The sequence below is a fragment of the Trichechus manatus genome, unplaced genomic scaffold (assembly GCF_000243295.1).
Source record: "Trichechus manatus latirostris isolate Lorelei unplaced genomic scaffold, TriManLat1.0 scaffold00038, whole genome shotgun sequence".
NCBI classification, from domain to species: Eukaryota; Metazoa; Chordata; class Mammalia; order Sirenia; family Trichechidae; genus Trichechus; species Trichechus manatus.
This window is the reverse complement of record NW_004443974.1, coordinates 11098404-11121808: the sequence shown is the minus strand read 5'-3', so window position 1 is coordinate 11121808 and position 23405 is coordinate 11098404. Positions and strand designations below refer to the sequence as shown.

Genomic DNA, 23405 nt, shown 5'->3' with positions numbered 1-23405 from the left:
CAAAATAAATGCTGGAGAGGTTGTGGAGAGACTGGAACACTTATACACTGTTGGTGGGAATGTAAAATGGTACAACCACTTTGGAAATTGATTTGGCGCTTCCTTAAAAAGCTAGAAATAAAAGCACCATACGATTCAGTAATCCCATTCCTTGGAATATATCCTAGAGAAATAAGAGCCGTCACACGAATAGATACATGCATACTCATGTTCACTGCAGTGCTATTCACAATAGCAAAAAGATGGAAACAACCTAGATGCCCATCAAGGGATGAATGGATAAACAAATGATGGTATATCCACACAATGGAATACTACGAAATGATAAAAAACAATGATGGAGCCGTGAAACATAACATGGAGGAATCTGGAGGGCATTATGCTGAGTGACTTTAGTCAGTCACAGAAGGACAAGTATTGCATAAGACCACTATTATAAGAACTCAAGAAAAGGTTTAAATACAGAAGAAAACACTCTTTGATGGTTACGAGGATGGGGAGGGACGGGGAGGGTTATTACTAACTAGATAGTAGATAAGAATTATCTTCGGTGAAGGGAAGGACAGCACACACTATAGGGGAAGTCAGCACAACTGGACTAAACCAAAGCTAAGAAGTTTCCTGAATACAATCGAACACTTTGAGGAACAGAGTAGCAGGGGTAGGGGTCTCGGGACCATGCTTTCAGGGGACATCTAGGTCAACTGGCATAACAAAGCTTATTAAGAAAATGTTCTGCCTCCTACTTTGGTGAACAACGCCTGGGGTCTTAAAAGCTTGCGAACGGCCATCTAAGATGCAACAACTGGTCCCAACCACCTGGAGAAAAGGAGAATGAAGAACACCAAAGCAACAAGGGAAGTATTAGCCCAAGAGACAGAAAGGGCTACATAAACTAGAGACTTCATCAGCCTGAGACCAGAAGAACTAGATGGTGCCCGGCTACCACCAATGACCTCTCTGACAGGGAACACAACAGGGAGTCCCAGATGGAGCAGGAGAAAGGTGGGGTGCAGAACTCAAATTCTAGTAAGAAGACCAGACTTAATGGTCTGAGAATGGAGGCACCCCAGAAAGCATGGCCCCTGGATTCTCTATCAGCCCAGAACTAAAACAGTTTCTGAGGCCAACTCTTCAGACAGGGATTGGACTGGAGTGTGGGACATAAGGTGATACTCGTGAGGAGTGTGCCTCTTAGCTTAAGTAGATACAAGAAAACTAAACAGGCAGCTTCTGTTCAAAGGTGAGATGGGAAGGCAGAGGGTTAGGAGCTGGTTGAATGGACATGGGGAATCAGGGATGGAAAGGAGGAGTGTGCTGTCACAGTATGAGGAGAGCAATTAGAGTCACATAACAATGTATGTATAAATTTTTGTATGGGAAAAAATTTTAAAAAAACACAAAGTAAATATTAAAATATTCATATACCTATATTGTTCACATACCTAATATATTAATATACTTATTAAAATGCTGGAACTTTTAAGAGGCCTCAGATGGAACTCACATTTGCCAAGTTGGAGTGAGACAGTATGTGAAAACAGAATTGTGGGAAGAAGCAAAAGCATATGCAAAGGCTTTGAAGCAGAAATGAATTCTGCAATTTCAAGGAACTGAAAGAAGACCATTAGGCCAGAGTTCAGGGAGGGAGCAAAGAACGAGGGAGTTGGAGTGGTGGGGCCAGACCAATGGTGCCCTGGTAACTTCAGCACCAAAGGAGCACACTTGCTAAGGCCCTGCGATATGAGGGTATCTCTTAGCTGATGTCAGAATCTTGGCCCTCTAGAAAGAGCTTCTGATGATGAGAAGCAGAATGAAACCGCAAGGTAAGATAGTCTTTCTCTCTGGTGGTCTAACTGTTTAAAGCGTTACCCATCAAACAAACAAAAAAAACCCATTTGCCGTCAAGTCAATTCCAACTCATAGTGACCCTATAGGACAGAGTAGGGTTTCCCACAGGGTTTCCAAGGCTGTAAATCTTTATGGAAGTAGACTGCCACATCTTTTCTTCCATGGAGTGGCTGGTGGGTTTGAACTGCCAACCTTCCAGTTAGCAGGCGAGCACTTTAACCACTATGCCACCAGGGCTCCACTACATACCAAAGACAATAGTAAATACTGTTCCTGTAACTAAATGAACTCAATCTGAAGATAAAGTTGTAACAAAGACTAAAGGATTACCTGTGATATTACTGTTAATATATTTTATGGGGTAAATCAAGCATTAGAGACAATTCCTAACAACAGCACTCAAAATAAACTCTGCTAGAGATCCTGCTTATGCCCCATAATCCTGCAGTAAATTAAAACAAACTAATAGATTTATCGGTGCTATTTTCACCTCACTCTAATAGTACTTTATTTTTTGCAAATAATGCGCCCATGTAAATAACACCCCCCCGCAAAACATCCATAGCATACCTAGGAAAATAACGTGCAAGAGGGTTCCGTGGCTGACAAAAAAGTGTTAAACGTGTACATTATTTGCATAAAAACATGGTCTAGCCAAAGATTCCTACACACCAAGTATATAAATATGATATAAAAGAAACAGACAACCCGAACAAAGATTTAAAGTCATTTTTGAGGGCTAGGAAAAGATGTCAAGAGAAGAAACTAAAGTTTCTTGAGTAATTACTATGTGTAAGGGATTGTACACCCCCCTTTTTAAAAAAAATTTTTTTTATTGTAATTTAAATGAAGGTTTACAGAACAAATAGTTTCACATTAAACAGTAAACTTACTGTTTTACGACATTGGTTAACAACCCCATGACATGTCAACACTGTCCCTTTTCAACTTTCAGTTGGCTACTACCAGCTTTCCTGTCCCCTCTTGCCTTCTAGTCCTTGTCCCTGGACTGCTGTGCCCCATTAGTCTCATTTCGTTTTATGCGGTTGTCTAATCTTTGGCTGAAGGGTGAACCTCAGGAGTGACTTCAGTACTGAGCTAAAAGGATCTCCGGGGGCCATACTCTCAGGGTTTCTCCAGTCTTTGTCAGGCCATTAAGTCTGGTCTTTTTTTGTGAGTCAGAATTTTGTTCTACATTTTTCTCCAGCTCTGTCCAGGATCCTCTGTTGTGATCCCTGTCAGAGCAGTCAGTGGGGGTAGCCGGGCACCATCTAGTTGTTCTGGACTCAGTCTGGTGGAGGCCGTGGTAGTTGTGGTCCATTATTCCTTTGGACTAATCTTTTCCTTGTATCTTGTCTTCTTCATTCTCCCTTGCTCCTGAAGAGGTGAGACCAGTGGAGTAGATGGCTGCTCACCGGCTTTTAAGATCCCAGATGCTACCCACCACAGTAGAATGTATAACATTTTCTTCATAAACTATGTCATGCCGACCGAGCTAGATGTTCCCTGAGACCATGGTCCCCAGAGCCCTCTGCCCAGCAATTCGGTCCTTCAGGGAGTTTGGATGTGTCGATGGAGCTTCCATGACCTTTCCTTGTACAAGCTGTGCTGGCTTCCCCAGTATTGTGTACACCCCCTTTTTTAATTTAATCTTAATAATGATTCTGCTAATGTAGCTACTGATATTCTCAAAGTCAGCTATTTTAAGATGCCAAAATATCAGATTATTAGTTATTAGTAATTTTAAGAGAAAAGACAGTGTTTTTAGAATGAAGCATCAATTTACGGTTTTATGCACCTTAAAATAATAATTTAAAACAAAATTAGAAATGACAGAAACTACGTATTTTTGGTTCCAGAAGGAAAAGTTCACATATAGTATACATATATTAGACTCATGTTAAGTTCTGAAAACAGATTCTCTGCAAGATCTCACCACTATGGAATTTTGCTTCTAGATATTTGGGGAAAAAAAACGGGAAGGTGGGATTGGAGGATAATATATGCATATATTAAAAAAATTATAGAAAGATGTAAAAAAAAAAAACAAAAACTGTCCATCATTTATTCCTAGTGCCCTCAAAGGAAAGCACCATTAACAAACTCCTGTATATGTTTCTAGAAACTTATCTATATATATACCAGAAAAAATTATATATATTATTTAAAAACCTCAACCCAAATGGGTTCATTATCTACATTCTATTCTGCATTTAGATTCTGTCACTTAATTATCTTGGAGATCATCCTACATTAGCACAAAAAGAGGCAACTCATTCTTTTTAATGGCTGCATAGCTTTCAATTATATGGATGCATAATAATTTAAGCAGTTCTAGTCTGACAGAATTTCAGTTGTTTGGGGGTTTTAAAATTATAAGCTTCAATGGATATTTGTATGTTAAGTACCTTGATATACCTTTGGAAATATCTACAGGGTAAATTTCTTCCAACAGAACTGCTAGGTCAAAGTCCTATGGATTTGACAATCTGATATGAATTACCAAACTACTTTCCAGAAATGTTGCACCAAATTACACACCCACTAACAGTAAATGACAGTGTCTAGCTCCGCATACCCTGTAAACACTGGGTATTAACAAACAAGAAAAAAAAATTCAAATGTCCTAAGTAAAAAATCCACGATTCACGTTATTTTGATTTGCATGCCTTTAATTATGAATACCAGAAAGATGTTAACCTGTGTTTTATTGACTATAGATCCATAACGACTGTGTAGATCATAACAAACTATGGATAACATTGTGAAGAATGGGAATTCCAAAACACTTAAATGTGCCCACGTGAAAGCTGTACATAGACCAAGCAGGTAATTGTTCGAACAGAACAAGGAGATACTGTGTGGTTTAAAATCAGGAAAGCTGTACATCAGGGTTGTATCCTTTCACCATACTTATTCAATCTATACACTGAGCAAATAATCTGAGAAGCTGGACTATATGAAGAAGAACACAGCATCAGGAATGAAGGAAAACTCATTAAGAACCTGCGATATGCAGATGACACAACTTTGCTTGCTGAAAGTGAAGAGGACTTGAAGCACTTACCGATGAAAATCAAAGACTACAGCCTTCAGTATGGATTATACCTCAACATAACGAAAACAAAAATCCTCACAACTGGACCAATAAGCAACATCAGGATAAATGGAGAAAAGATTGAAGTTGTCAAGGATTTCATTTTACTAAGATCCACAATCAACACCCATGGAAGCTGCAGTAAAGAAATCAAATGATGGATTGCATTGGGCAAATATGCTGCAAAAGACCTCTTTAAAGTGTTAAAAAGCAAAGATGTCACACTTTGAGGACTAAGGTGCGCGTGACCCAAGTCATGGTATTTTCAGTCACATCATATGCATGTGAAAGCTGGACAATGAATAAGGAAGACAGAAGAAGAATTAATGCCTTTGAATTATGGTGTAGGAGAATATTGAAAATACCATGGACTGCCAGAAGAATGAACAAATCTGTCTAGGAGGTACAGCCAGAATGTTCCTTAGAGGCGAGGATGGCGAGACTTCGTCTCATGTACTTTGGGCATGTTATCAGAAGGGACCAGTCTCTGGAGAAGGACGACATGCATGGTAAAGTAGATGGTCAGTGAAAAAGAGTAAGTCCTCAATGAGAGATGGAATGACACAGTGGCTGCAACAATAGGCTCAAATACAGCAATGACTGTAAAGATGGCGCAAGACTGGGCAGTGTTTCATTCTGTTGTACATAGGGTCGCTATAAATTGGAACTGACTTGACGGCGCCTAACAACAACAATTATGAATGAGACTCATGCTCTAAACAGGCCACTTGTATTTCCTCTTTCTATAAATCATCAGTCATATCCTTTGCTCAAATAAATAAACTGGGCTATTCATCTCGACTGGTAGAGTTTTCTTGTTTTAATTCAAAAATTAACCCCTTGTTCTATGTTGTAGTTTTTTTCTCAGTTTGCTGACTTTATGGAATTTTTTGCCAAAATAAAATTTATGTAAATTGACCAATCTTTGCTTTTATGATTCTGGGGTTTTGTGTCAGGCTTAGAAAGTCCTTCCCTACTCCAAGAGTATTTTAAGAAAAAAAATGAAAATAATTAAAAATATACCTCATTTTATTGTGCTTCACTTTATTGCACTTTGCAGATACTGCGTTTTTTTACAAATTGAAGGTTTGCGTTAACCCTGAGTCAAGCAAGTCTATGGCACCATTTTTCTAACAGCATGTGCTCACTTAGTGACTCTGTGTCACATTTTGGTAATTGTCGCAATATTTCAAACTTTTTTGTCATTATTATACCTGTTATGGTGCTCTGTGATCAGTGATATTTGATGTTACTATTGTAATTGTTTTGAGGCACCACGAACCCTGTGAGACGAGAAACTTAATCGATAATGTTGTATGTGTTCTGACTGCTCCTCCGACTGGCCACTCCCCGTCTCTTTCCCTCTCCTCGGGCCTCCCTATTCCCTTAGACACGACAATACTGAAATCAGGCCACTTAATAACCCTACAATGGCTTCTAAGTGTTCAAGTAAAAGAAGAGTGGCACATCTCTCACTTTAAATCAAAAGCTAGAAATGACTAAGCTTTGTGAGGAAGATATCTCAAAAACCAAGACAGGCTGAAAGCTAGAGCTCATGAGCCAGTTAGCCAAGGTGTGAATACAAAGGAAAAGTTCTTGAAGGAAATTAAAAGTGCTACTCCACTGAACACACAAATGATTAAGAAAGTGAAACAGCCTTATTGCTGATATGGAGAAAGTTATAGTCATCTATACAGAAAATCAAACCGGCCACAACATTCCCTTAAGCCAAAGTCTAATCCAGAGCAAGGTCCTAACCTTCTTCAATTTTATGAAGGCTGAGAAAGGTGAGGAAGCTGCAGAAGTCTGAATCTAGCAGAGGTTGGTTCAAGAAGTTTAAGGAAACAAGCCATCTCCATAACATAAAAGTGAAAAGTGAAGCAGCAAATGCTGATGAAGAAGCTGCAGCAAGTTATCCAGAAAATCTAGCTAAGATAACTGATGAAAGTGGCTACACTAAATGGATTTTCAGTGTAGACGAAACAGCCTCATACTGGAAGAAGATGCCATTGAGGACTTTCATAGCTAGAGAGGAGAAGTCAATATCTGGCTTCAAAGCTTCAAAGGACAGGCTGACTCTCTTGCTAGGGGCTAATGCAGCTGGTGACTTTAAGTTGAAGCCAGTGCTCATTTACCATTCAAAAAATCCTAGGGCCCTTAAGAATTATGCTAAATCTACTCTACCTGTGCTCTATAAATGGAAGAACAAAGCCTGGATGACAGCACATCCATTTACAACACAGTTTACTGAATATTTTAAGCCCGCTGTTGAGACCTACTGTTCAGAAAAAAAGATATGTTTCAAAATATTACTGCTCATTGACAATATACCTGGTCACCCAAGAGCTCTGATGGAGATGTACAAGGAGATTAATGTTATTTTCATGCCTGCTAACACAACATCCATTCTGCAGCCCGCAGATCAAGGAGTAATTTCAACTTTCAAGTCTTATTATTTAAGAAATACATTTTGTAAGGCTACCAAAAGGTCAGCAGTTTGAATCCACCAGATGTTTCTTGGAAGCCCTACATGGCAGCTCTACTCTGTCCTATAAGGTCGCAATGAGTCAGAATGCACTTGACGGCAATGGGTTTTTGTTTTTGTTTACAGCTACCATATGATTCCTCTGATGGATCTGGGCAAAGTAAATTGAAAACCTTCTGGAAATGATTCACCATTCTAGATGCCATTAAGAACATTCGTGATTAATGGGAGGAGGTCAAAATATCGACATTAACAGGAGCTTGGAAAAAGTTGATTCCAACCCTCATGGATGACTTTGAGGGGCTCAAGATTTCAGTGGGGGAAGTAACTGCAGATGTGGTGGAAATAGCAAGAGAACTAGAATTAGAAGTGGAGCCTAAAGATGACTGAATTGCTGCAATCTCATGATAAAATTTTAACAGATGAGGAGTTGCTTCTTATGAATGAGCAAAGAAAATGGTTTCTTGAGATGGAATTTACTCTTGGTGAAGCTACTGTGAACCCTGTCTAAATGACAACAAAGGATTTAGAATATTACATAAACTTAGTTGATAAAGCAGCAACAGAGTTTGAAAGGACTGACTCCCATTCTGAAAGAGGTTCTACTGTGGTAAAATACTATTAAATAGCATCATATGCTAGAGAAATCTTTCGTGAACAGAAGAGTCAATTGATGTGGCAAACTTCATTGTTGTCTTATTTTAAGAAATTGCCACAGCCACCCCAACCTTCGGCAACTACCACTCTGATCAGTCAGCAACCATCAACACTGAGGCAAGACCTCCATCAGCAAAAAGATTACGACTTGCTGAAGGCTCAGATGATGGTTAGCATTTAGCAATAAAGTGTATTTTTTAATTACGGTATTTACATTTTTTTTTTAGACATAATAATGCTTCACACTTAATAGACTACAGTATAGTGTAAAACATAACTTTCATATGCACTGGGAAACCAAAAAATTCATGTGACTCACTTGACTGCGATATTCACTTTATTGCAGTGATCCAGAACTGAAGTCACAATATCTCTGAGGTAAGCCTGTATTTAGTTTTTTTCCTGGTATAATTTTTAAAAAGCACTTAAACCTTTAATATACAAAGAGTTTATTTTGGTATAAGGAGTAAGGTTGGGATCTAGCCCTTTTCCCTCCAAAATCATCAGCCTATTTTTCCAACACCATTTATTAAATAACTCATTTTTTTTCCTCACGGATTTCAAGAATCTGTTGTGAAATTTAAATAATTGAGAACAAAACCTTTAAAAACAGTTCTACAAAAATAAATCTTGTGTATCTTTATTTCTAACTGTGTCAAGGTAGTAACAGTCCTTGTATTTTAATAGGTACCTGACCTATGCCCCTAACTTTGGATGAGTGTGATATTTCTATATATTCCCTGTCCTTAGTATTATGTAAAGCTCAAACCTCTCCTACAGGTTTTCCTGCTATATGAGCAATATTTACAAACTCACAGGCAGCTGTGACCTATGTTAAAAGTACAGTTGCTATTTCAACTGCTTAAAAGACTTCCGTAAAAGTAATTAACTCACTTAAAAATATCATACAGCACTATATACAAGGCACTGTTGGGGATTTCAAAGATGATCAAGAAATGCTACTGTCTTTAGAGAACTTATAATCTTGTAAGGGAGATTAAAAACACATGTGCACAATGCTGTCAATCAAGGCAAAGCCTGATAAAAGTACAAGAGAGTTATAAACTCAGAATTCAGAGAAGGGGACCTGGTGTGTCCTACAGTTATATTTACTATACTATAAACTTTAGTGTAAGAGAAAGACTTGAAGGCGGGCATATAATTCTTCCCATCTCTAATATGCTGACCAAAATAATCTAAGAAATAAGAAAAATTAGCCTAAATCCTGGGAACTAGAGAATAGTACTATCCACATAGCACAAACTTTTTAAAAAATTGGAGATGGGGCCAGATTAAAGGGAGATAATGCCCCTGCAACTCCACTTGTTATATATACAAAGTTTTCAGTAGCAGTAATCCTGGCAGAGGGCTATTATCATCCCTTCATTGGGAGGGCCCAGAGCTAAAAGCCAGGGAGGGCCATGGGACAGGTCCTGCATATTGGCAAGATCTGGAGGTGGCTGCATTGGGATACCAAAGATTGTACACTGCCTCACTAGACAAAAAAAAAAAAATCTTGACATGAGAGGGTGGGGCTCAGGAGCCCCAGGAAGGAGGCAAAGGCGTAGTTATCATTTGCCAGCTGGGCCAAAGAGACAAAAAGTAGGACCCTGGTATTGCAATTTTACCAACACAAAAGTGCACAGAGACTTAGCTCTCCTTCCAAGAGTGCCTAAGGCCTAGGCTTCAGCCCCAGTCATGCCACTCAAGATAACTCCTGGCGTCAACTGGTTCAGCACATCCTCCAGCTTAAGTGCTACGAGTTGATTCTAACAGCATTCAGGTAGACAGTGAGGGAACCTCAACAATCCACCCACAATGAGGAAAAAACTTCAGACTTGAATAGAAGGAAGATGAGACAAGATAGCAGACTGATATGAAAAAACAGTAGATTAAATTAAAGACAAGATGTCAAGAAAACTAATAATAGAAGTTTGAACAGGCAATAAAGCGCAGAACTGAGACTGCAGAAAATGGAATCAGTGATGTGGCAGGCACTCTGGGGAACTTCTACAAGAATGCAGGAAAAGTTAAAATATGAAACGGTAAAAGACAAGATAATAGAACAGGGGAACAGAGACTAGAAACCCAATGATGGTTAATTAGTGTTCTTGACAGAACAAAATGAATGGAGTAGAGATACTAAACAAATAAAATATTTAATAGAAGAAAACTTTCCTGAGTGGAAAACCTTAAGTAGATTATTCAGAAGAGTCTTGCTTCAGTAGTGGAGGCAAATTAGCCCTAGACTAAACGCAGCTCTGGTCCTGCCAAACGAAACTTAAAGGGAAGCCTCGAAAGGATCAAACTGTTTCCAAGCAACTTAATTGTGTCCCAGAACAAGAATATTTACATCATACAAAAATATCCAGCACCTAACAAGGTAAAATTCACGTCTGGCGTTCAATTAAAAAAAACAAAACAAAAAACACCAGGTATAAAAAGAAAATAGGATCTATAATAAGGAGGAAAAAAACAAAACAAAACAATCACTAGAAACAAACCCAGAAATGACAAAGATTTATACAATTGGGAGACAATTCTACATTTCATATGTTCAAGAAAGTAAAGATTAAAAATAAAAATATTAGGTAGAGACAGGGTAGATATAAGAAAAAGACCAAATCAAACTTCTAGAGATGAAAAATACACTGAATGGAGTAACAGCAGAATTGAAACTGAAGAAGAAAAAATTAGTGAACTTGAAAATATAGCAATAGAAACTACCCAAAATGAAACATAAAAGAGAAAAAAGACGGAAAAAAATGAACATAGCATCAGTGACCTGGACAACTTCAAGATGCCTAACATGCATATAACTGGAGTCTCTGAGGTGGGGAGAGATAAAAAACTACTTGAAGAAATAACAGCCAAAACCTTTCCAAACTTGATGAAAACGATAAATCTAAGGAGTTCAACAAACTCCAAGCACAAGAAACATGAAGGAAACTAAACCAAGGCACAGTATAATCAAATCACTTAAAAACCAGTGATGAAAAGAAAATTTTACATCTAGACAAAACAGCAATAAGGAAATAGAGGACTTGAACAATACTATAAACCAACCAGACATAACAGTCATATATACATACACATATATATGTACGTGCATATATATAAACGAACACACATATATAAAATACTCCACCCAATGATAATGGCATAATACACATTTTCCTGCGCACATGGATCATTCTCTGGGATAGACCATACACTAGGTCACAAAACAAATCTCAAAAAAGATTGAAATCATATACATAATATCTTCTCCAGCCACAATGGAATGAAACTAGAAATAAATAACAAAGAAAACTGTATATTTCACAAATATTCGAAAATTAAATAACATACTATTAAAGAGCCAATAGGTCAAAGAAGAAATCACACAGGAAATCAGAAAACACTTAAGAGACAAATGAAAATAAAAGTATAACATGCCCAAACTTATGGGATACAGTGAAGGTAGGGTCAGAGGCAAATTTATAGTGGTAAATGACTGCTTTAAGAAAGAAAAAAGATCTCAAGCCAATAACCTAACTTTACAACTTGAGGAACTAGAACAAAAAGAGCAAACTAAGCCCAAAGCTATCAGAAAGAAGGAAATAACAAAGATTAGAGTGGAGGTAAATAAAATAGAGAACAGCAAAATATAGAGAATCGATGAAATCAAAAGTTGGTTCTTTGAAAAGATCAACAGAATCAACAAATCTCCAGCTAGACTGACAAAGAAAAAAAAAAGAGAAGATGCAAATAACTAAAATCAGCAATGAAAAATGGGGATATTACTACTGGCCCTACAGAAACAAGAAGGATCATAAGAGAATATTATGAACAACTGTACACCAACAAATTATATAACCTAGATGAAATGGACACATTCCTAGAAATAAACTACCTAAATTGACTCAAGAAGAAATAGAAAATCTCAACAGACGTATAACAAGGGAAGAGACTGAATCAGTAGTCAAAAACCTCCTATCAAAGAAAAGTTCCGAACCAGATGGTTTCACTGGGTAATTCTACCACACATTTAAAAAACTGATACCAATCCTTCTCAAATTCTTCCAAAAAACAGAAGAGGAAACCTTCCTAACTCATACTATGGGATCCGCATTAGCCAGGTATCAAAGCCAGACAAAGACACCAAAGACCAATACCCCTTAAAACACACATGCAGAAAATCCTCAGCAAATACTAACAAACTGAATCCAACAGTATATTAAAAGCATTATACACCATGACCAAATAGGATTTATCTCAGGAATGCAAGGGCATTTCAACATGAGAAAACTCAATCAACATAATACACCACATTAATAAAACAAAGAAAAGAATCACATGATCATCTCAATTGATGCAGAAAAGGCATTTGACAAAATCTAATACCCTTTCATGATAAAAATATTCAGCAAAATAGGAAAAGAAGGGAAAGTCCTCAATAAGATAAAGATTGTTTATGAAAAAACTACAGAGAACCTCACACTCAGTGGAGAAAGACTGAAAGCTTTCCACCTAAGATCAGGAACAAGACAAGATGCCCACTTTCACCACTGCTATTCAGTATTACACGGGAAGTTCTAGCCAGAGCAATTAGGCGAGAGAAAGAAAAGGTACCCAAATCAGAAAGAAGTTGAGCTACATCCTATTTTCACACAAATAACGTGCATCTCGTGTGTTTGTTTGACAGCTGCTCCTCCTCACCCCCTGCGAGGTATTTTCATAATTTTCAGGCCCACTTATGCAAATACTTTGCAGGGAGGAGGGAGCGGCTGGCAAACAAACATAAGAGGCGCACTTTATTTGTGTAAAATGCTGTATCTCTATTTGCAGATGACATGATCCTATACGTAGAAAAGCTCGAAGAATCCACAAGAAAGTTACTAGAGCTGATAAATGAGTTCAGCAAAGTCACAGGGTACAAGATCAACACACAAAAATCAGTTCAGTTACTATATACCAGCAATGAACAATTTAAAAAGGAAATAAAAAAAAAATTCCATTTACAATAGCATCTAAAAGAATAAAATACATATGAATAAATTTAACCAGGCAGATAAAAGACTTATATACTGAAAACTACAAAACATTGCTGAAAAAATGAAAGAACACATAAATAAATGTAAAGACATCTTGTATTCATGGATTGGAAGATTTAATACTGTTAAGATGTCAATACTACCCAAAGCGATCTCTAGATTCAATGCATTCCCTATCAAAATGCCAATAGCCTCTTTTGCAAAAATGAAAAGCCAATCCTCAAATTCCATGTGAAATTACAAGGGGCTCCCACAGTCAAAGTAATCTTGAAAAAGAAGAACAAAGTAGGAGGACTCACACTTCCCAATTCCCAAATGTACTCTAAGGCTACAGTAATACAGTCTGGTACTGGTGTAAGGATAGATATACAGACCAATGGAATAGAAGTGAGTCCAGAAATAAGTCCATACATCTATGGTCAACTGATGTTCGACAAGGGTGCCAAGTCCATTCAACGAAAAAGGAATAGTCTCATCAATAAATGGTGCTGGAACAACTGGATCTCCACATGTAAAAGAATGAAGTTGGACTCACATCTCATATCATGCACAAAAATTAACTAACCATGGATCAATGACCTAAATGTAAGAACTGAAACCATAAAACTCTTAGAAAACACAGGGGTAAAGCTTCAGGACCTAGTTTTTGACAATTGAGTTTTAGATACGACACCAAAAGCACAAGCAACAAGAGACAAAATTGATAAAATGGACTTCATCAAAATTTTAAAGTATCATGCATCAAGAGACCATCAAGGAAGTAAAGAGACAACCTACGGGATGGGAGAAAATATTTGGGAATCATACATCTGATAAGGGTTTAATATTCAGAATCTATAAAGAACTCCTACAACTCAACAAAAAGACAAACAAGTCAAGCAAAAAATGGGCAAAGGATTTGAATAGACATTTCTCCAAAGACGATACATGAATGAAAAGAAGCTCAATATTGTTAGTCATTGCTGTTGTTTAGTTGCTGTTGAGTCGGCCCCCGACTCATGGTGACCCCATGTGTTACAGAGTAGAAAAGCTCTATAGGGATTTCTTGGCTGTAATCTTTATGGATGCAGTTTGCCAGGCCTTTCGTCTGCAGAGCCACTGGGTGGGTTCAAACTGCCAACCTTTAGGTTTAGCAGCCGATCACAAACTGCTTGCACCACCCATGCACCTTCACACTTATTAAGATGGCTATAATCAAAGTGACAGACAATAACAATTGTTGTCAGGGATGTGGAGGGACTGGAACCCTTCACTGCCTCTAAGAATGTAGAATGGTGCAGCTGTTTTGGAAAAGTTCGGCAGTTACTCAAAAAGTTAAACAAACAGTTACCACGTGACGCAGCAATTCCACTCCTAGGTATATACTTAAATAAAAACATATGACATTCACACAAAAACGTGTACATGAATGTTCATAGCAGCAATATTCATAATAGCCAAAAAAGCAGAAACAATCCAAATGTCTATCAAACGATGAATACCAAAAACCAAACTTGTTGCTGAGTCAATTCCAACTCACAGCGACCCTATAGGACAGAGTTAGAACTGCCCCATAGGGTTTTGAAGGAACAGCTGGTAGATCTGAACTGCCAACCTTTTGGTTAGCCGCCTAGCTCTTAACTACTGCGCCACCAGGGCTCCAAATAATGAGATAAATAAAATATGGTATATTCATACAATGGAATATTATTCAGCAATAAAAAAGAATGGAGTACTGATATATGTGACAACGTGGATGAATCTCGAACACATTGTGTTAAATAAAAGAAACCTTTTACGAAGACCACATATTGTGTAATTGCATTTATATGAAATGTCCAGAATAGGAAAATCCATAGAAACAGAAAGTAGATTCGTGGTTGCTTAGAGGTGGGAGTAGGGTGGGGAATGACAGCGAATGGGTAATTTTTTTTGTTTTTTTTTAAGGGGGATGAAAGTTCTAAAATTAGACTGTGGTGGTAAGTGTACAATATACTAAAAAACTTTAAGTTGAACACTTTGTACATCTTAAATGTATGGATTGTATGGTAGATGAATTATATCTCAATAAAGCTGTTTAAAAGATAGAGTAATGCCAGGTAAACTGAGGCACCAATACTGACTTTGAAGTTTCATGACTGGGTGACTAGGAAAATGTCATCATTAACAGGAATAATAACATCAAATATGTACTAAATGCAAACATTATGCTACAGTCTGTGCAAAGCACTTTATATATCGTATCTCATTTAATCTTCACGACAACCCACATAATAGCTATTTTTATTCTCATTTTACAGATAGGAAATAGACAAAAAGGTTAAGCTACTTGTCTACGGTCACACAACTAGTAAGTAGTGAAGTTGGGACTTAAAGTCAAAGTGCTTATTCAGGTCCTCTATGGCCTGAGAGGTGAGACAGTATTTCTTTCTTTCTTTCTCTCCCTCTCTCTCCCCCTCCCCCCATCAATAAATAAATAACCTAAATAATTATAATATACAATCCATTCATAAACCCCTGAGCAAATGATTCACCATCCTCAGACTTAATTAAAATATTTGCAATTTTATGTCACTTTGTACATATTAAAAAAAAAAAAAATTCCATAGCAACAGTTCTTCTAAAACAAACACACCAATTCCAAGCTCATTCCCTGTATGCTTCATGGAGGCTATCTTTTTTTTTCTTCCCCTCGCTATGGTAAATACACACAACATAAAATTTGCCATTTTAACCATTTTCAAATGTACAATCTAGTGGCATTAATGACACTAACAATGTTGTGCAACTATGACCACTATTTGTTTCCAAAACTTTTTCATCACTCCAAACAGAAACTCTGCACCCATTAAGCAATAACTCCTCATTCCTCTCCCTCCCCCAGCCCATGGTAACCATGAATTTATTTTCTGTCCATGCATTTGTCTATGGAGCCTTGGTGGCGCAGTGGTTAAGAGCTCGGGCTGCTAACCGAAAGGCTGGCAGTTTGAATCCACCAGCCCCTCTGTGGAAACCCTATGGGCCAGTTCTACTTTGTCCTATAGGGTTGCTGTGAGTCAGAATTGACTCAATGGCAGTGAGTTTGGCTGGTTTTGGTTTATGCATTTGTCTATTTTAGATATTCCATATAAATGGGATCGTATAATATCTGTTCTTTTTGTGTCTGGCTTATTTCACTTAGCATGTTTTCAAGCCTCATCCATGTCACAATATGCATTAGAAATTCATTCCCGGGTGAAAAGGGGGAGTGTGCTGTCACATTGTGGGGATTGCAACCAATGTCACAAAACAATATGTGTATAAATTTTTGAATGAGAAATTAACTTGAGCTGTAAACTTTCACCTACAGCACAGTAAAATTAAAAAACAAACAAACACCCAAATCATTTCTTCTTATGGTGGGATAACATTCCATTATACCTACAGACCACATTTTGTTTAACCATTCATCTGCTGATGGACAGCTGGGTTGCTTCCACCTTTTGGCTACTGTGAATGCTACTGCAATGAACACTGGTGTACAAGAACACCTTTTTAATTTTATTTTAAGTAGAGGACTGAGGGCAACGTATTGAAGAACCACCTAACTAGATGACCTTTCAGCTTTGATGAGTTTAAAAGCACTCACTATCTATTCTTCAGCTGAGGAATAAACTGTACATCAAGTTTTATACACTATTTAAACACTGTTTAAATATCCTAAAAACAGGAGACAGCAATATAATGAGGAAGCAGATTCAACAACTACTTTTCTTGAAGTCCTCCAAGGATTTCCTTAATCTGAGCATATGGTAATTTACATGCTTACTGTACAAAGCATATTTAAACACAGTAAATGTTGCTTTAGTAAATTTAAAGACTGGTACAAATGTATCTGGTACAAAAATATCAATACCCCAAGCTTACTGAAGTTCTTTACATTAGTCAAATGGTTTTCAGCTGACAAGGTACACTACGTAAACTTGGGTCTTGCAACATTTCTGTATCACCACAGTCATTTAAATGATGAGTAAACTGAAGCTCAGAGAGGTTAAAAGACCTGCCCAAGGTCACACACCTCAGAAGTGGCACGTCAGGATTTCAAAGAGAAGTCTAATTCTAAGTTTAATATTACTTCCAAGTTAAAAAACTTGCTTCAGAGAAAAGATTCTCTGAAATCAAATGTCCTATCAGTACAAAGTACAGCAGTGACTGGCCTTAAAATGTGCAGTGTTTCCTCTTCAGAAGGGAAGAAATAAGAGAACACTCCAGTCTATAGTAATTAAAAACCAGACAAACTACATCATTATTTTTGCTGAAAAAGAAACCACAGAAGTAGATAATTTAAAAAATTGTATTATTAGCAACTTTAACTTACCTAATTTAAAGTTGTATTCCTGGATTAAAGCTCCTTATGCCATGGTCATCAAAAAGCAATATGAATGAATGAAGAGAGACCCATTGTTCAGTCTTGCTTCAAACTGAAATCACATTAACCTCTGAAAGAAAAAATCATGTTGAAAACGTAAGAGATGCTGGTATCATTCACTGTGTACATGTGCCTTACAAATAAAAACTATATGTGCATGAGTAGCAGAAAGAAAACTAATCAAGACTAGTATCTTTGGTTATATTAACTTCCATTCTGTACCTTATCTTCTGCCTTTGTATTTTTTTACATAAACTTTTTATGTTGGGATAATTTTAATTTACAGAAAAGTTGTAAAGATAATGCAGAGTTCCCGTATGTCTCTCAAAACTAAGAAACCAATGTTGGCAAATACTTTTGTAATTTTGTACAAGTAAAATATCCTTTGGAAAAGTGTTTTTGGTCTCCTGACCACTGTTGATCAGTATCCTTCTACTGTCTCCTAATTGGAACACTTTAGTCAAAGAACTTAGTAAGACCTATTTTAGCATTTTTAAAAGACAAGTTACCAACTTTATGAAGTTTGATTCACAACTTCCTTCAATTTTAAGCCACAGCTGAATGTTTTAATTAAAACTTCTGGGGCAAAAGTTCCATTTTGGTAAACTCTTTGGAACTCAAAGGAGAAGATATTGTTCAGGCACTAACCTTCACTTATCAATCATCCTCCTATTGCTTTATAAAAAAGGAAATGGTTGTATCTGTACCCTCACATTTATTACAATTCAAGATAAGAAGTTCAAATCAAGAAAGCAGAAGGCAGAAACAGCCCTCATTTCGTGAACATTATTAACAATATACCAACAAAGTAAGTTTTTCCCCCAATATGCTACAAATAAGACAAAAATCTTTCAATTCTAACTGCAAATATAAATAAGACGAAAAGGAAAAGTTTGTGAAAATGACACAGACCATATTCCACTGATTCTAAGATGCGTATTGTTTCATATTTTACAATTTCTGAAATCAGGATATGATGGCCAGGTGCTAGTTTTAACATAGTTATCACTGCCTGAGACCATGACAGAGCACTCCTGAGAGCCTCACCACCGTTTCTGATGCACGAAAGATAACATGGCACAGAAAAAACACAAACATAAATAATGACTCTAAATTGAAAAGTATTCAGAAGAATTGGACTTGGAATGTTAAGAAGTTTAATGAACACTTAAACCAATTTATTTTACTGTTTTCCTTTTCATATATTGCGAAGCTATAAAAGGGGCAAGGTGGGCAAACCCCAGCTTTATCACTAACTGTGCATAGGAAGAATCAGCATGAATCCAATTCCTAGGTGGAGGTGGATCCAGGCCTCACCTTCCCACACTTGCACTCATCACCAGCTGCTTCAGTGGCAATTCCTCTCTCTGACACTAACCACCAAGTGTTAGATCAGACCTCACCCCCAGCTATCCTACAAAAATAAATAAAAAACAAACCTGTTGCCGTGAAGTCAAATCCAACTCATTGCGACTCTACAGGACAGAGTAGAACTGCTCCATAGGGTTTCCAAGGAGCTCCTGGTGGATTGGAACTACTGACCTTTTGGTTAGCAGCCAAACTCTGAACAACTACACCACCACTACGCTATCCTAAGCTGGGTCAAAACATCCCTGGCCACCTGAGGCCAGGTCATCAGGGAGCGGCCGTAGGCTCAAGAGTCTGCACAGCCCCCTGCATTTCAGACCAGCTGGCCTCCCTCCCTCTGGAACCAGTTCACAAGCTAAGAGGACTCTATCCTTCATTGATTGCCTCTGTAGCTTTTCCCCATCACCCAGCCACCCAGAGCTGGGTTTGCACAAATACACCCTGTACTGCCAGCCCCTGCTGACTCACTGCCCCTGTGAGTTTGTTAATTCTCTACAATGGCTCAGAAAATCAATGGAGACTGTTATCTATACTCACAGTTACCCATTTATTATAACCAGAAAGCATACAAGCGTAGAAATACATCAGGCAAGGTCTGGAAGAGTTCCCAGCACTGGGCCTCCATTTGTCCCTAGGAACTTGCCAATTCCTCTCCTGTGCATGGATGTTCTCTTTGATCCTGGAGGCCCCAAAGAGAGCGCCCCAAGGTCCAGGGTCCCTTAGTCATTAGGACCTCAATGAATTAGCATGACTTGGGCCTTAATGCGTACATGTGATAGATCTACTGCATCATATCCCCCCCTCCCTTCCTGAGGCCTGTTGCCAGGGGAGGGTCTGTGTAAACCCTACTTATTTACACTGGCTTAAGTTTGGCCTAAGAAGCCCTTGTAGTGCAAGTAGTTAAGAGCTCCACTGCTAATCGAAACGCTGGCAGTTCAAACCTACCCAGCTGCTCTGCAGGAGAAAGATCTGGTGGTAGGCTTCTGTAATTACAGCCAAGAAAACCCTATGAGGCAGTTCTACTCTGTCACATGAGGTTGCTAGGAGTCGAAATCAACTTGATGGCACCTAACAGCAACAAGTTTGGTCTGGCTGTTTTAGAAAGACAAAGAACATCTTAATTGCTCAGCTTATTTTCAGAAACCATAGTCAAAGCATCAAAACAAATTCTTTGTCCCACAGATATGCATTAGAATGATATTATTTTTAAAAACTCTAAGTCTGAAAGTGCTTTCAATAAGAATAAAATAAAAAGCCTAAGTAATAAGAAAGCATTATGTCACAGTTTATTTAATTGGCAGTGTTCTTCCTTGGTGGTGCATAAAATAATCAACAGCACTAGGATTCAATAAAATATGGTAGTAATTCAATTGCTACATCTTTATAAGAAAGCTTGATAAACTACCTTAAGATAAACTAATAGCTTAAATAAGAGAACATAAAAGCCTCCCAATCAGAAAACACACAATTTTGCATTATGATAATAAAAGAGCTATTCTTCCAACCCTAAGAGTTTTCTTTTGATAAAGATCTTTTCCTGAGAAGATTTCTTTAAAATCTTCCTCAAGTTTCCTACTTGCAGCAGATTTTTGCACGAAATCCAAGGAAGGTGGAGGGAGGAGAGTCGGGGCAAGAATCTATTTTCGCTTTAACTAAACTCTCTTTCTCTAAGAACCTTCCATAGTCTCTCCTTGGCAGTACCCACTGATGTGCAAAGAGCAGGCATCAATAAATGTAGGTTTAACCAAATGTTCCTAAAAGCCACATAATGAATTTTTAAAAATCACATGTAGTAAAAGAGCTTGCTAGTTTCAGGAGTCTTGAGTACTTTTGTAAAGCAAAGAATGAACCCTTTAATTATTAGGTTTCTCACAACTTAAATGTACATACTAACATAATCTCTGAACTAAGCATGCAGTTCTCCCAGAAATCCTGCTACTGTTCCAGGAGTCCCACTAGCAGAGGATCTCAGCATGAACCCTTTTTAGCTTGTAGTCAGGCCTGGGTAAGCAGCTGTAACTCAAAGAGCAGACTCCTGAGAGATCTAGAGATCATCCTGGGATAAGGGGATGGGGTAAAGGGATGTAGGGGGTTGTGGGGGGTTATGCAGGCCTGAAAAACCATAGGCAAGAAAAGGCAAGGAGTCATTAGCTGCTACGACCCTGAGATGGTCACCTGTCTGCTAGCCTGGCCCTACTGCACCCTGACACTTAAGTTACGTTGGGCACATAGTTATGTCTGACACCTGTCAGAGTTGAGGCCAGACTGCAGCCGAGTCACTGAGAAAGTCACCAGGGCCGGGAGCTTTACGGGGTCATGAGTCACCTTCCATGGCTCAGAGGTCTGGGCAGGCCTGCTCCAATCCGCCCATACCCAACCAGTTAGGAGAGCGACAAGAAAGACACAGACATTGGGAGAAAGAGAGAAACAGACGGCCAAAGACACGTACTAAGGCAGGCCATAAATGAGAGTAAGGACTAGAGGAGATGACAGGGTCGATAGACACAGAAGCAAGGTGGAGAAAGAGATAAAGGCAGGGTCCAGATACACAGAGATGGGCTCGAGAGACGCAAAGTGGAAATACAAAGTTGACACGGTCCAAGTACAAAGACAGAAAGGGCAGGTGACAACAGGTTACAGGGAGAGTGACAGAAATGAAACAGAGGGAGACAGAGACAGATCGAAGTCCGGGCGCAGCCTTTTTCATGGCCTTGCCTCACAAGGCCTCGTGCGCGGGTGGCTCGGACCCGAGGCCGCCAGGCAGCGCTCATCCAGCGCCCCGAAAGGCCGAGGGACTGACGGGGGCGAGATCTCTAAGCGCTCAGGCCAGCCAAGCTCCACCGCTGGAGGGTGACCTTGGGCGAGACGCTACCCCAAAGGCCTCGGTGTCACGGTTGGCGCGCTGGACGGGCTTGAGACCGCGGTATCTGGACCAGGGTGCCAGGACTCCAACCTCCCGCGCGTGGCTTCAGCATCCCCGTCGTCGGAATGGGCCCGGCGGGGTCAGAGGCGAGCGCACGCCGGAGCCTGCAGAGAAACCCTTAAACCTCCCTGGCTTCCTTCCCTCCTCCCTCGCTGCCCGTTGTCCCGATCTCGCCGTACCTGCCAAAGGTTCCACACTCACATTCCCCACCCGCAGGGTCCTCTACGTCGCCAGGTAGAGGCCCGTTAAAGCCGTTGCCGTCGCCACCGCCTCAGCCTGCAGCTCCCGCCCCCGGAAATGCCTCTCGGTCCCGCCCCCAAAACTGTGCTTCCGGGGGTGCGTCAGAGAGAAAGGGGTGTGCGCATGCGGTAGGCTCGTTCGGGGCGGAGCGTCGGTAGAGCCAAACGAAATAGCTGGCGCCTGCGCAGTACGGCTTTGAGCGGTCAATCCGGATAAGGAAATCCGGGTCTGACGCTGGGAATTCGGGGAGCAATACTGAGTCTTCAAACGCTTTATAAATTTGCACATGTCTCAGCTTACCTAGCAGAGATTGTGTAAAATCCTCCACGACGCACACTACGCCGTTTGGCACATGGTGGGTACTCAGTAAATGTTCAATGAAAGGATTAGTACTTTCTGTGTGGCTGGCGTTGTGCTGGGCTCCTGTGTGGTAGATGATGGGACAGGCGCGCCTCCTCTACACTCCAATTCCTCTGCTCCCAAAAATTCTCCCCGACCCCAAACACACACACCTATTAGTGTGGAAGAGAGGTCCTCCGTGATGGGCCTCTAGCCTTTTACCTTTGGACGTGTTGTTAGTTGCTGTGGAGTCGATTCTAACGCTTGGCTATTCCAGGTGTGCAGAGTATAACTGCTCGATAGGGTTTTCAAGGCTGTGACCTTTCGGAGGCAGATCAACAGGCATATCGTCAGGCGGGTCTTCCCAGGAGCCTCTGCTAGTAGTGTAGTGCTTAACTATTTGCACCATCCGGGAACTCCATTGGGGCTGTTTAACCAAACCAAACCCATTGCTTTTGAGTCAATTACGGTTCATAGCAGCCCTATAGGACAGTACAACTGCCTCTTTCCAAGGCTATACATTTTTACGGAAGCAGACTGCCACATCTTTTCTGCCGCAGAGGGGCTGGTGGTTTTGAACTCCTGACGTTTTGATTAGCAGCTGGTTGTTTAACCACTGTGCCACCAGGGCTTCATTGGACCTGGTTAGAGCCCCTTGTTGTAGAAGAGCTAATTCATAGTGATTACACCTCTACATAAGGAAAACAAAAATCTTCACAACTGGACCAATAAGCAACATCATGATAAACAGAAAAGATTGAAGTTGTCAAGGATTTCATTTTACTTGAATCCACAATCAACACCCATGGAAGCAGCAGTCAAGAAATCAAAAGACGCATTGTATTGGGCAAATCTACTGCAAAAGACCTCTTTAAAGTGTTGAAAAGCAAGATTGTCACCTTGAAAACTAAGATGCGCCTGACCCAAGCTATGGTGTTTTCAGTCACCTCATATGCATGTGAAAGCTGGACAATGAATAAGGAAGACCAAAGAAGAATTGATGCTTTTGAATTGTGGTCTTG

General features: G+C 39.4%; 1 protein-coding gene across 1 annotated transcript in view; it reads right to left on the bottom strand.

The window, feature by feature from the left end:
• ZBTB43 (zinc finger and BTB domain containing 43) overlaps positions 1–22087 on the bottom strand; it is a 26985-nt gene extending 4898 nt beyond the window's left edge. Inside the window, exons 1-2 of the mRNA XM_004375678.2 lie at positions 21984–22087; positions 17463–17583 (exon numbers count right to left, since the gene is read on the bottom strand). The gene's annotated coding sequence lies outside the window, so the exon portion shown is untranslated. The remainder of the gene's footprint in view (positions 1–17462; positions 17584–21983) is intronic.
• Positions 22088–23405: the final 1318 nt, after the last annotated feature.